General features: G+C 38.5%; 1 long non-coding RNA gene across 1 annotated transcript in view; it reads right to left on the minus strand.

Moving 5' to 3' along the window:
- Positions 1 to 12065, minus strand: part of LOC132956563 (uncharacterized) — a 63110-nt gene extending 51045 nt beyond the window's left edge. Inside the window, exons 1-3 of the long non-coding RNA XR_009666044.1 lie at positions 11993 to 12065; positions 11760 to 11888; positions 10913 to 10979 (exon numbers count right to left, since the gene is read on the minus strand). This is a non-coding gene — a long non-coding RNA (uncharacterized LOC132956563). The remainder of the gene's footprint in view (positions 1 to 10912; positions 10980 to 11759; positions 11889 to 11992) is intronic.
- Positions 12066 to 13529: the final 1464 nt, after the last annotated feature.

Below are 13529 nucleotides of genomic sequence, written 5' to 3' on the forward strand. Positions count from 1 at the left end.
GCCTGTTTTAACATTGGGAGATTTAGTTGCTATGCAATCTGAAATCTTTCTTATATCTGGATCATGCTTAATATTTTCTCTTTGAAAAGCTGCAAATATCATAGAGGTGGGCAGAAATGTAGGCCATATATAGCCTAAATGTATTTATGTAAAGGTCTGAAACCAGGCTGTATGTGCAAGAGCACTATGACATCACAGCAAAGATATTATAATAAGCAAGCAGAAATGATGTGTGTTGTTCTCTTCTTATATGTCATGTAATAAAACATGTTAATTATTACTCAAATAATACTTAATTATGAATAACTAATACTTACTTAAGCATTGCATTTCAAATCAATGCAATTTTTAACCGGATGGATGGAGGTTTGACTCAGTGGCGCTGTCCATGGTACCATGATAGTTCATTGGCCTCAGTGGAAGTCCCTTAATTCCCCTTATGAAGGCTGTTGTATAAAAAACTAAATCTGTTTCTATACAGCTGGTAAGAAGCAACGACTCAGCTTTCTCTCACCTCTGACCTGACAGATGGTAATGTTTCATTATTTATTATTCACACTGCTTCTTTATTTTTCTTCTAGCCGAGGACAGATTGTTGAGGACTGCATTAACAAAAATGTCTTAAAAAGACCATACAATATTGTTCATTTTTTATTCAGTAAAATAAAATATTGTTTTGCAAAGTTATATAGCAAACCCCTCCTTATAGCATGGGCTGAGCCCATCTTTTGCAGAATAAAGTATAGACTTCACAGATAGGTGAACAAAATGAAAAGACATCTGATAAGCAAACTTAAAAACTAACTGAAACAGAAACAATAACATTTAAATTGCCTAACTTTACTCAACAGAACAAATGATAAAAGGCAGATTTGGATAATCGCTCCTCAAAGTGTCACCAGATCTGTGATATGTCTGATAGTCGCCTAATTTCTCAAAGACACCTTTCTCTCAACTAAAACAAGTCAAAAACATCCACATCTGTTAACACAGTAACAAGATCAGCATCATAACCAGCTTCAAAATCAAAAATGACTGGGGGGAGGAAAAGAGGGGAGAAAATAGTCTAAATGGATTGCTTTTTGTCTGTCTGGGTAGATGATGATGATGCTGATGATGATGATGATGATGATTGTTGGAGGTTCTGAACAGTTTATGAGCCTCTTTAAGCTGTTTCTTAATGCGCTCCACTTCAATGCAGCTCCCCAGTAAAATAGCCTATTAAAGCTGATCATGAAGGCATGTCTGCCATCAAAATAGTCTTTTTTTGTGGTGTTTGCCTGAGGGTGATTTTCCTCCTTTAATAAAATAACAACAATGATTTCATTCTGTGCCTATGCAAATAGACAGAAATCTTGATATAAATGCAGCTAGCATCTTCATACTTCTGTCTGCATGAAACCGTACCGGGGTTTACAAAAGGTAGGATTTGGGACAGCATCCTTTGTTCTCTTTCCTTCAAAGATTCCAGATGTACTTGGATACTCAAACCAAACAGGACTCGTATTTATTTTAGACTGAGCCTCCCTCTGGGTCTAAGTCTAACTTGCAATAGTGAGAAGGCAAATGCCTTGGCACGGACAGAAAGCAGATTTACAATGGCCTCAAAGGAGACAGTGATCAACACTAAACTGTAAAAACTAATGTTCACTGATCGAGGGCAACACACAATGACTCCAAATCCCTTTGGCACCATTTGGCTCCACAAAAAAGAAAAGGAGAAGCTGACGGACTTGAAGATTTATGAAAGTGCACATGTCAAACAAGGCTGGCTTAATAACAAGATGAGACATTTTCAGTTAGAGTGAGACATGTTGGCATGTAGAGATTCCCACTGTTGTTCCGAGTAGTACAAAGGCATAGTGAGAACATCAAAAAGATGAGTGACAAGCTGTTCCAGGGGCGCTTTATAAGCCTAACAGCTGGGGACAACGCACAGCGCTGGTGCAGCCCCCTCTGAGGAAGACAAATAGGGAAAGGTCACTTATTTGGCACCTGATCACACATGCTTTAGGGAGGCTACATGGAAGCAGACAAACCCAGTTTTCAAGTCAAAGCATTAGAAAACAAATCTCAGCTTTTGACATTAGCCATGGTTGTAGGTACACAACCCCCAGTGGGAGGTTAGGAGCCAAAAGAAGAAGTGGAGTAGTGATCTCAGATCAAACATTTTTGTTAACTTAAGCTAAATCAACACACTTCGCATACCTCATCGGTTTGTCATGAGTCTTGTTAAATTCCCCACGCTGCATAGTGACAAGATGTGTTTAAAGGCCTGTTTGCACTCTCAATAGAATGCATAGAGACTTAAACATTTTGTGTCATATTAGAAAGAAGTGACGAGAGATTCAAAAGTTAAAGTTATTTCTTTATAAAGAATACATCATTACATCCCAATAATGTGGGCCTACTAATATACAGTACATTAACATTTTCAACCTTACCCTACTACAGATATGTACGACTTTTGTAAATGACCATCTCTCGTACTCATGAGGGCAGAATGGGGAAATCCTAGAGTGATGATCCATCTAAAATGACCTCAGGCCTTGTCATAACATTGTCACACTATCCAACCAACACAAGGGCCAGTGTCCATGAGAAATAAAAGCTGACACCATCTCAATTACCTCGATTACATACACACAGACACGCAGCACCTCTGGCAGGGCAGGAGCAACATTAATACCACATTACGACTGCATTGTGCGGACATTATGAATAAGCAGTGATTCACAGCAGCTGCATTCATTATACAAACATGATTAAAGTGGTGGACCCCTTGGGCGTCCGGGGGCCTAATGATCCCACTCTTCCTTTTTGTTATTCACACCGGCTGAGGGCACGCCGCTAAGCAGCAGCCCTGCGTGTCTGCTTGCACCAAAAGAGCCCTCATTAATAACAGGACATTCACACACCCTGCGTTCACACTCAGCACCCGGTCATGGTAAATGGAAGAGACAACGCCCCCTGGATGCCTGGGTCCCCCCTTGGACAGATGGGTCTACTTGCTCTCCTGCATGATGATGTTGATGTCCACTTGTGTGTGTGTGTGTGACAACCTGACATATGTTACCGGGCATTCATGGCTGGCTGTTAAATTGCCCTCTTTGTATGCTCCAATCAGCCCCACGGGCTCCCTCTCCCTCCAGAGACTGGCAATGTACATATTTACATAATGCTCCAACACAATAAAACAAATGAATACAGTCCCGTCTGTGTGCTTAGAGGAGGCGTGGCCAGAGAAAATAAACCAGCCTATGATTTTTGTACATAGCACCTGACTGTTCAATGTCTGCTATATATAACTATATAATGCACACATATTTTTGGGAAAAGGTATCAAACCAGACCTGCATCAACCACACCACTACGATAACTGTGATGTGTGATTTCTAACAGGTTGACTCTGTATCTACCTTTCATATATTTCAAAACAAGAAAACAAGATAATGGAGATTAAACAATTACTGTGCAGAAATGTTGCGCTTGTGTTGATCATAGGTTTTGTCCTGGTGTTAAATGTTACAAAGTGCTTTTTATATATTTTGGCCACCAGAGCACAACACGATTACTTATAAAACAATATACATTATAATTTTTATATATTATTTTACTAATTAATTTTCACTTATTGTTTTTCAAAGTGTTCCGAGTGTTTAAGTTTGATAACTGCTTGTGATGTAAACATGTTTAATAATCATGATCTCAATATCAATCAAAATAATCCTGATTGGGATTTTTGCCATAACCGAGCAGCCCTTGCTGTTTTTAATTACACTGGTGCAGCACTTCCACAGTGAGACTCAAACCTGACTCTGTATAGACTTGATCTCAAGTACACACAGTGCTAACCTATGCATTTTCATGCCCATTCAAACTTCCTGAGCTGGATCTACCCCCTGTGCTCTTTCTGCCCATCAGATAGATTCTGGATCACCCCTGCTGCTGACCATGCACTAAATTATTCAGTTGAAAATAAGTCCACATTAAAAATGCATTGACTCACAGGAGTAAGACACTGCAGAACAAACTCCTGTGCTAAATATGTAGGAAAGGAATCATGTAGGAGGAGCTTTTTGTCATCTGCAATGCTAATTTTGATTTAGTGCTTTTAGCACAGATGTGACAGTATCATTTACAGTGGATAATGAATTGTATTAACATACAAAGACTGAATCTAAAGTAAAAGGACAATGAGTATGTTATTAAACCATACTATCTGATAAAGTAAAGTTATTGTTAAATGTATGCAGGCTGCAGTTAAAAATAAAACACATTTTCTACAAATACATATAAGTATCCAAGTGCGTCACTCAATATGCAGAGGCTGAGAAATAAACATTTCAATTCACAATCTATTTCACAACAGAAATTTAAACTCTCTCAACCAAGACATTTTAACATGTATGCTACACAAGATAATCAGACATAGTCTTACAAACATGCACAACACACGTGTGACCCGTACAACACCTCTGCACTTAAGCAAACTAACCAAGCCATATGCTAAACCTCTGCATTTCACTCTGGTTTACATGAAGGCTGAGGAGACCATACGTACCAAAGTTAACTGTACAAAAAGAATCACTTGTTAATGTAATTTCTTGTTATTATTTAAAGAGGTCATATTATGCCCTTTTGGGGGTTTGTATATTTAATCTATGTACCTACTAAAGTATGTTCACAATAGCTAAAGTTCGAAAAAAGTGTCTGTTTTTATGTACTGCCGCTCCATGCACTGGCTCGCTTCTGACTCTCTCTCTAAGGCTCTGAAGTGCCCACGTTCAGAGTCCCCACGTGTGCCAAGTCTGATCTGATCGGTCGGCCTGTCGGCTCTGCCGTAATTGGTCAGTCGCTCAGCCACTCTGGCTCTGAGGGCCGGGGAGCAAAAACATTAGCACCTTAGCACTACTGTGCTACCGCAGGCTACGGCATATCGTGGGCGTGTTACAGAAGTTAACGGGCGTGCAACATGAGCTGCTGGGCTTGTTACAACGAGCCAATGGGCTTAGATCAGTGATATCACACTGACAAGACGTCACACTGACAATTTTTTTTCGAGGGGGGCTAGAACCGAGCGTTACATGCAGCTAATGCTGCAGCTAACAGGAGGACGTAGGAGAAGCCGCGTTTCCGCGGACTTTGAATTTTTGCACATAGATGTGCCTAAACATGCACAGGACACTTGGAAAACACACTAAAGGGCATATAAAACCAGAAAAAGCATAATATGGGACCTTTAAATTCAGACTTTTGCAGAGTGTTTATTGTGAATGCACATACCACAGTAACAATAAAATAGATATTAATTGTGCAGCCCAAAACTCAAACTTTTTTTCTGGAGCTACACGGGTAAGGTTCAGCATGTGCCAGAACATGTGGTTTATGATGAAGGGAAAGGTGCAGAACAATCTTTGGAGGTTGCTGACAGGACTAGACTCGGACTTTGCTGACACTTCAGACCTCCCATGGACCTGCAGAGGGGTGAGCAGAGGGGGCTCAGCAGCTTATTAAGCCATGTTTAATGGCCTTGACCCCAGCCCACAACCCAGAGGAAGAGTCCTGGAGGAAGAAAGGTCAAAGTTTGTATAATATAAGAGAGCAAGAGAAACTCAGAGGTGTGAGATGTTTGGCAACATGCCATCTTTACATCAACTAAAAAACCGATGGGATTCTGTTAACGAGTTCACAAGTTTCTCCCCTTGAAAATGTGCTTAAGCTTGCATTCAAAGCCAGCCAAGTTTGAAAGTACCTCACTCTATGACCTTAGCCCACAGCTAAGGTAATTACAATTGTGTTTGTAGAGAAGAAGTTGAAAACAACAAAAAGCTGTCAAACAAAAAAAATGGCCAAGGTATTATGTGCATGCATTTGTAAACCCAAAAGCTACAATTATGTATTTTACAATAATGTACTTGGCTTGTCACTTAAGAAATGTGGGAACATTTGAGTGAATTGTGGGAATCTTTAGCATTTCATATGTACTTGTATCAATGTATTGAATCAGCACACGTTAAGCTCCTGAAGCAGAATTTGACATAATACCCAATTCATCTATAATAGAAACTGTTTTCATGAAGAAATTGGATTCATAAGTGTCAAAACAAACCCATCTTGCTGATCATCCATCCCCTAGATGACTTTTCTGCTTCCTTCAATACCCCTCCCTCTCTCTCTTCACAAAACATTTCTTGTATTCGCCATCAGTCTGCAACCACAGTCAGAGGTATCACGAACAGCTGGAACGGAGAGTACAAGCAAAGCAATAAGGCCCTGTTTTGAAACAGCTTGAGATCAATGCTGGTTTTAAGGAGTCAGAACACGTAGCCACAGCTGGTCAATTAGAGAAAGGACAGCACAAGCACACTAGCACACACCCGTACACACACCCGTACACACACACAGTGAAAGTGGCCTTTAAAAACAGAGTTACTTTTCGCCTCTCGTCAGCTCTTTTTCTCTAGCTTCAAATGGATCCACATCAGGGACTCTTGGCTGAGATAATGCCATTGGTTGTGGTTTGAAGCAGACGTTACTGTAAGGACAAATGGCTTCGGAGATACAGTAAATATACAATTTAATGGGGAAAAGTGTTTTGTGGTGAGACGCTGAATTGTAGGTGGCACATATACAGAAGGACATGATTACCTAACTCTCCACATGTTCATGGACAATCTAACTTCTACATTACACACATCCAGGACAATAAAAGTCCCTGCTACTGAATTACTATACAAAATTGCACCAAAAACTCAAAAGAGTATCGAAGTAGAAGTCATTAAGTAAAAAAGAAAATATTGTTCCATTCAGTATGATAGAGTAAGTCACTGCATCAAAATGTGCCTCTTCCAAGCATAAAACCATGGATTCTTTCAGTTAAACAGGTGAATCATTTACCATGTGTTGGGTATTGCCTTCATCAGAATAAAGGTCATGTTGTTTAGTGCATAGTTTGTAACTTGTGTGATTTCATGCTGAGTATTACTTCTTAAATAGGAACTCAACTAGGCTTACTAGACCCCTGCTGAAAGTAAAGAACTGCAACTGGTTGGTTAGGTTGTGAGAAAGCAGATTTGGTTACAACGCATGTAAGGGCAGAGATGATACCTACCCAGCATATGGATAAAGACCAAAAACAGCCTTTTTATGGAAGCAGATTATCATGTGTACCCTTCTGTTTGCTATTCACATGGGTGTTTGGCATAGGGTTCAAACATTACGATGCCGGAATAACAATAACTATGACAAAACATCATTTCCACCATCAATATCTGACAGCACAGCAGACTGTATGTTTCCTCTGTTGTTATCAGTTACTGCACCATTAACGGAGCATGCCCTGCACACATTTCTATTTCACTCGTGATGTTCAGCTTTGCAGTAAAAACCTGTAGCTCTCAACATGTACGGCAGATTATCTTGAAGAGGCTAGACTCCCTTATTCAGCACGTGTTACACCAAGCACTTGTGGAACAACACAAGGCGACAGGGGCCCAATTTTCTTGGTCACAACAAGAGGCATGTGTGAAGATACATCAAAGACCACCTGATATATATCTTATACATCAAAGTATGAAAATTCATGGCAATGTAATTCTACCTTCAAAGAAACACTAACGTCCTCCTTTATGTATTTCCTTTCCTTCTAATCTTCTCTCTCTCCTCTCCACAGCTCTTGTCCTTGATGTCCACAATAACTTACACTCATGCTGAATTTTGTAGTAATGAGACCATAAACAGGCTCATTACCTACAGCTCATTTCCAATTAACCAAGGGAACACGTGGCTGAAGGAGGACAGAGAAAGAAACTTGCAGACACACTTACTAAAGATATTTCATACCCTCTTTCCTTTCCTATCTCTGCTTGTTTTCCCCTTCATCATCTGTTTCTTGCTTTATCACCATCCTCTCTATCCTCCTATTTCTATGGACAACCGGCTGTGGTAGTGGGAGAATAAATGCTTGACTTGATTATCGCTTATGAAAACTCTTCCTATCATATCCAGTGGCACACTCACTTTCTATCAAATTCTTGTATTTGCTCTGTTTTGAACCATTGTGTTCATCTTGCAATGACTAAATAAAGCTGATAGTGAAAGGACAAATAATGCATTACAGGAAGAGACAGAGGGAGAGTGGAGGAGAGTGGGAGAGCAGATGGTTGGACTGAAAAATGAACAAACATATCTTGCAGCAGGTAACACAGATAACACGAGCCAAAATGTGTAATCAATATTAAGAGCTGTAAGATGTACCTGAGATACTCTAAATGTTCTACATCTATCAATATTGACTTCCAGCTTAATTATTAGTAATAATATGAGATATATGAGAATCAATAAGAGATTGTGATTAAAGGTTGACTATCAGTGGCTGTGGAAAATGAGCAAAGACAATCTTTAAGAGTCCCTGCTAATAAAAAGTAATTCTAAAAGAAGTTTCATCACAGCATAGTCTTTGCATTACACTTGTTTTGCGACTCTGCAGCAAGTTGGCAAAGTAACCTATCACAAGCAAGCAGATGGTGGTGGTGCACAGAGCCTGGTATGCATATGAAATGAGTACATTTTTTAACAAATCATTGGAGGGACAACGCTTCTTAAAGAGATAAGATACAAATATTAATCTGGGTCTAAAAATGTTATGTGTGTAGTAAGGGCTAAGATCATCAATCAGAGTTGGATCAGTTCTAGATTATCTTCACAAGATTTAAAACCCACACTGTCAAAGAAGCAGTTTGTGCAATGAAGTTACTCTCACAAGGTTCATGGGTTCAATTTTACACCAGATAAGTCCTGTCATTCATTTAAAAGCAACACAAAATAAATTTGCTTTCTGCAACTTAAAATGAATCCAACTGCAAAAAAAAAACACGCCCATATTCGATAAAATCCAAAAGAAAGATAACATAGCACAAATATTGGATTAATTTTGCTCCGAGCTACTAGATGGAAGTAATCTCTGAATGTTCTCGGAGTGAAATATGAATGAATGTGTCATATCATTCAGCAGGCATGACTCTGCAGAGCAGCATAAAAGTTTCTACAGCGGGTTAGTTTTGGGCCAAATGCATGGTGCTGCAGTGCCCCCTGCTGATCATGTAGGATATTGCACATACTTAAACAAGTGTATGGACTCTCGTAACTGGGGGGAAAGGAATATCCATGAATTTCAAATAAATTGACTCAATCAGTATTCTTTGGAATACACATCCTTCATTGATCTGAGGCAGACAGATAATACCAAAGGAACGCCGGCTGTGCCAGTCTCTGTTAACATCCAAGCTTGACTTTAAGCTGCACTTGCACCCTTGAGGCTGTTGAGTTTAACAGTTGCCCATTTGGATTTGATCTGGCTAAAATGATTTAGACAAACAAGTGAATGCATTAAACTGCACATTCCCATATCGATGATGTGCCCTTAAGCAGAACAGGGATCCAGAAACTCTTTCTTTTATAGCAATCAGTACAATAACATGGCTGTACCAAGATACATTATGAGAAAGAAAAACTAAATGTATAAATTCATCAGCCACATATGGGATAGAGAAGGCAAAACATCTAGATTGAGCACAGGGATGTACAATTCTATACAGTAGGTACAGGAAGACCTGAACATCCGTTTAGTCCCTATTCAAACTCCTCTTCCTTCCTTGTCTTGACCTCTCTTCCAGGCTTGTGACGGTCCACACAATTACCTTCAATTATCCTCACTTCCTCCTCACCAATTACATCCATTATTGATTCCAGACCCCCAGGCTGTGAGCCTTATCTATACCCAACCACATCCCACGGAGGAGAAAGCAGAACAGGAGCAAATAATAGGACTGGGTTCATTAACCTCTCCTTTTTTTTTTAACTTCATTTAAGTCACACCATCACCTATATACCTAGTGGAAACTGTTCTCCACTGCAGTGCCCTTCAGGTATAAATTAAACAAATGCAGAATAACTACTTTCTACATTAGCTACAACTACATAAAGAGTATCTATAGACAAGAAGGCAAGTTACCAACACGTTTTATTAGATGGTCATGGGGCTGAAATACAGATATCGAGGCAGGAGCAACAAATATATTCCATTGAATCTAGAGTTTTGCAATGAAAACTCCCCCCAAAACATGTTTTTTATCTTTGTGGGGTTCCATGCAATATAGTGTAAAGCACACCAATCAGTTTCAGAACGTATCTGGTCACCACATAGCATTATGGGACGTTGTATGGATGAGACCGTATCCTTTCAGCAGATGTTGAAAGCAGAGGCAGAGACACTACGGTGAAACAGTCTATGGTAGTATGAAGGTCAGTTACACAGCATGAAAGCTGTAAATTGTGGAGTCAAACTCTGCGGCTCACTTGCCAGATTTTTGAATATGATACTTTCTGACATTTAGTGAGACACAAACATAAGCTGCTGTCAACACACACTAATGTAAAACATCCATCATCTTGAAAATATGCCAGGGCACCTGCAGAGAGGCACATCAATGATGCCTCACTGCCATCTCCTGTTACAGCACACTAGAGAGGCTGAGGACCAAGAGCGATTTGTAATGCAACACTGCCCCCTTGTGGTGTGTTTGGAGTTTGGGCTGCAGGGGCCAGTTTCACTAAAACAGTTTCAACTAATCTGTAGTGTTAGTCGTGTCTATATTGTTTTTTTTTTTTTCACATTAGTCTAAATAAAGTAGTCCAACAATAAATATGCTCTTACATTTTCCTGAAGGCAAAAATGTATGATGCCAACTCTGTCCATTATTTTTATTGAAGAAATTTTAACCCTTGACAGCTTTGTGCCACAGATTAATTTAACCATCAATCTGAAACCCGACCATTAGCGTGACAAGTTGTGAGTAGACTCCTCATGAAGTGTGAATAAGATGCAGAGGAAACATTGTCAGACACTCACAGTTCTTTGATCAGCTTTGCCATGGAGCTTGTCACGAAAGGTTGTCCGTCACACCTGTTTCATACACCTGTTTGGAGTACAACATTTGTGACATTTACACCATCAGAGCAATCCAGGATGTTGAACTGAACAATTACAGTGCTCCTACCATTACAGACCAAAACGGTCCATGTCAGGGATGATAAAGTCCTTTGTCAATGTTAACAATTTTTAATTTGTTTTAAGGTACAGAGATAAACTGCAATAATAATAGAAGACATATCTTAAGCGATAGGACAAAGTGAAAAGAAACATTATGAACTTGGAGAAAACAAAAAACCAGGTCATCTTTTATGTGAGAGTCTGCAAGTTTACGATTGTAAACACAGCAGTTCTACTTCATAAGGGTGTACTGCAACCGTCCCACAGAAGTCGTAGGCCTATAGGCTACCTCCTTAATAGATAGCCACATAATCTTTAGTTGAAAATGGTCGTTTTGGAGGGTGCAGTTTGTCTGTTGTTTTGAGATACATTAAAGCTACTGTGAGAAGTTTGTTATTTTATCCATCCCTCTCATTTTCTATCTATGAGAGGAAATAATAATAATAATGAAAACACCAGCTATTGTAAAGCAAAACAAATCGGAAATTGAAAATGATGGCATAGGGTTTTTATAAAGCAGGACAGTTCCATAACTTAATACGTTTCGCTAGGTTTACCTAATAAGTAAAAAGGCAATTACCAATATAGGCTACGCTTATTTGCAGATTTAAGTCACAAAAAAGTAAGCATATTTCCAAGTCCATGTTCTTTGTATGAGTTATATTCTCAAAAAAAGATTCAAAAGTGTAAACAAGTCATCTCTAACCTCCAGGTTAACAGTTTCATGCTATGGTGGATGTTGTCACAGGTGTCGCTGATTGCAGCCAGGTGCTCACGGGACAGTTAGGAGGTTTGTTTTGGACTAGTTGCTCCATGTTGGCAGCAGTGACACTTGCTGAAATGAAGTAAAAAAAAAACCTTTTAAAACTCTAGAAAAATAACTTTAACCTTAATGTTTGTTTTATTGTATTTTTTTAAACCTAGCATCAATTAATTTACCTCAATGACGTTGGCCTTCTCAAGCAGCTGCGGCTGTAGTGTAATGTGTTTGTAGTAAGGGGCGTGGTTTATCAGAACTTGTGTGACGTTCAAGAACAATCGGAAATATATTTAGAATCGATGTGTATAAAATATGAACGATTTGATTTGAAAATATTAGTTTATTATGAAAATTGCAGCCATTTGAAATGTTTCACTGTAGGTTGTTTTACTTTTATTCACAGTTTGTTTTTTCTTGTCTGATAGCCTACTTTAATTGATCGTTGAGAACTCTTAATATTGTTTTTGTTTAAGGAATATGATGACAACTTTAATTTGTGTTTCAGAATTTCAATGTTAAATTTCAACATTGATACGTTTTTTCAAAATCTACTGATGATTTGAAGAGTCGAGAGGGGGGGGGTATGAATTAAGGGGGCTTTTAAACTTCAAGACACGTACAGAAGAATTTCTGTTTGTCTATTTGTGGTGTGAAACTCAATCTGAATGCCGAGCTGAAGCAAGCTGGTAATGTCATACACAAAAAGAAATAGTTTTTTGGAGGTACACGGATGAGGAAGGATAATCACAAACACTGGGGTGTGTTTACAAATATGAATGTATTATTAGTTTATTAGTTTGTGGGTTTTGTTATACATGCTACTGGTGATGGTACACTGTAAATATTTATATTATGGTGATGGGAATATTCATTAGTTGAGTAATTAGATCAGGGGTGGGCCACATGCGGCCCCCATCAACTCTCAACGTGGCCCTCAGGTCAATTTTTACATATCAATTATTTGGAAACATGAAGAAAACATGACAAAATCAGCCATGAAATCATGAAAACCAGAAATATGTCCATAATAATAATTGATCACTGGTATATGTTGAGTTATATTTGAGACATAATCGACTGTAATCGTTAAGTATCCTACAATTTGTCCCTCTGGCAGTGAGAATTAATTGTGTGGCCCCTTGCTGTGACCAAAGTTGCCCATCCCTGAATTAGATAATGGTATACAAGTAATTAGTTTATATAATAATAATAATAATAATACATTTTATTTATAAGCATTTTAGAAACTCAAAGACACTTTACAAAAGTTAAAACATAAAGAACAGGACAGTAAGGACATCATTACACACAAATCATAAAGATAACAACAATAAAGATAACAACAATAAAGGTAAACTACAGAAAACAGAAAATACATCACAATCATACATTAAAAGCTTCTTTAAAGAGGTGAGTTTTGATAAGTGATTTGAAAGTAGGATATTATATATTATTGTACAAGTTTGTTTTTTGTTTTTTTACATATTCGAAATAAAGAAATCAAATCATTCATTCCTTAAAATATTGCTTCTGTTTGGATAACTTGAGTAATAAAAACAAACAACATTACAAGTTTTCACATAAACTTTATTCTTCTGCACAATGTGCGTCTTTGATAGCAGGACAGGAACAAAACACATCAAGAGAATGATAATATATATAGAAAGAAAGAGGGGGAGGAAAGGGGAAAGAAGAAAAAGGATGAGAAGGGAAAAA

This window comes from Labrus mixtus, chromosome 22 (genome assembly GCF_963584025.1).
Source record: "Labrus mixtus chromosome 22, fLabMix1.1, whole genome shotgun sequence".
Lineage (NCBI taxonomy): Eukaryota > Metazoa > Chordata > Actinopteri > Labriformes > Labridae > Labrus > Labrus mixtus.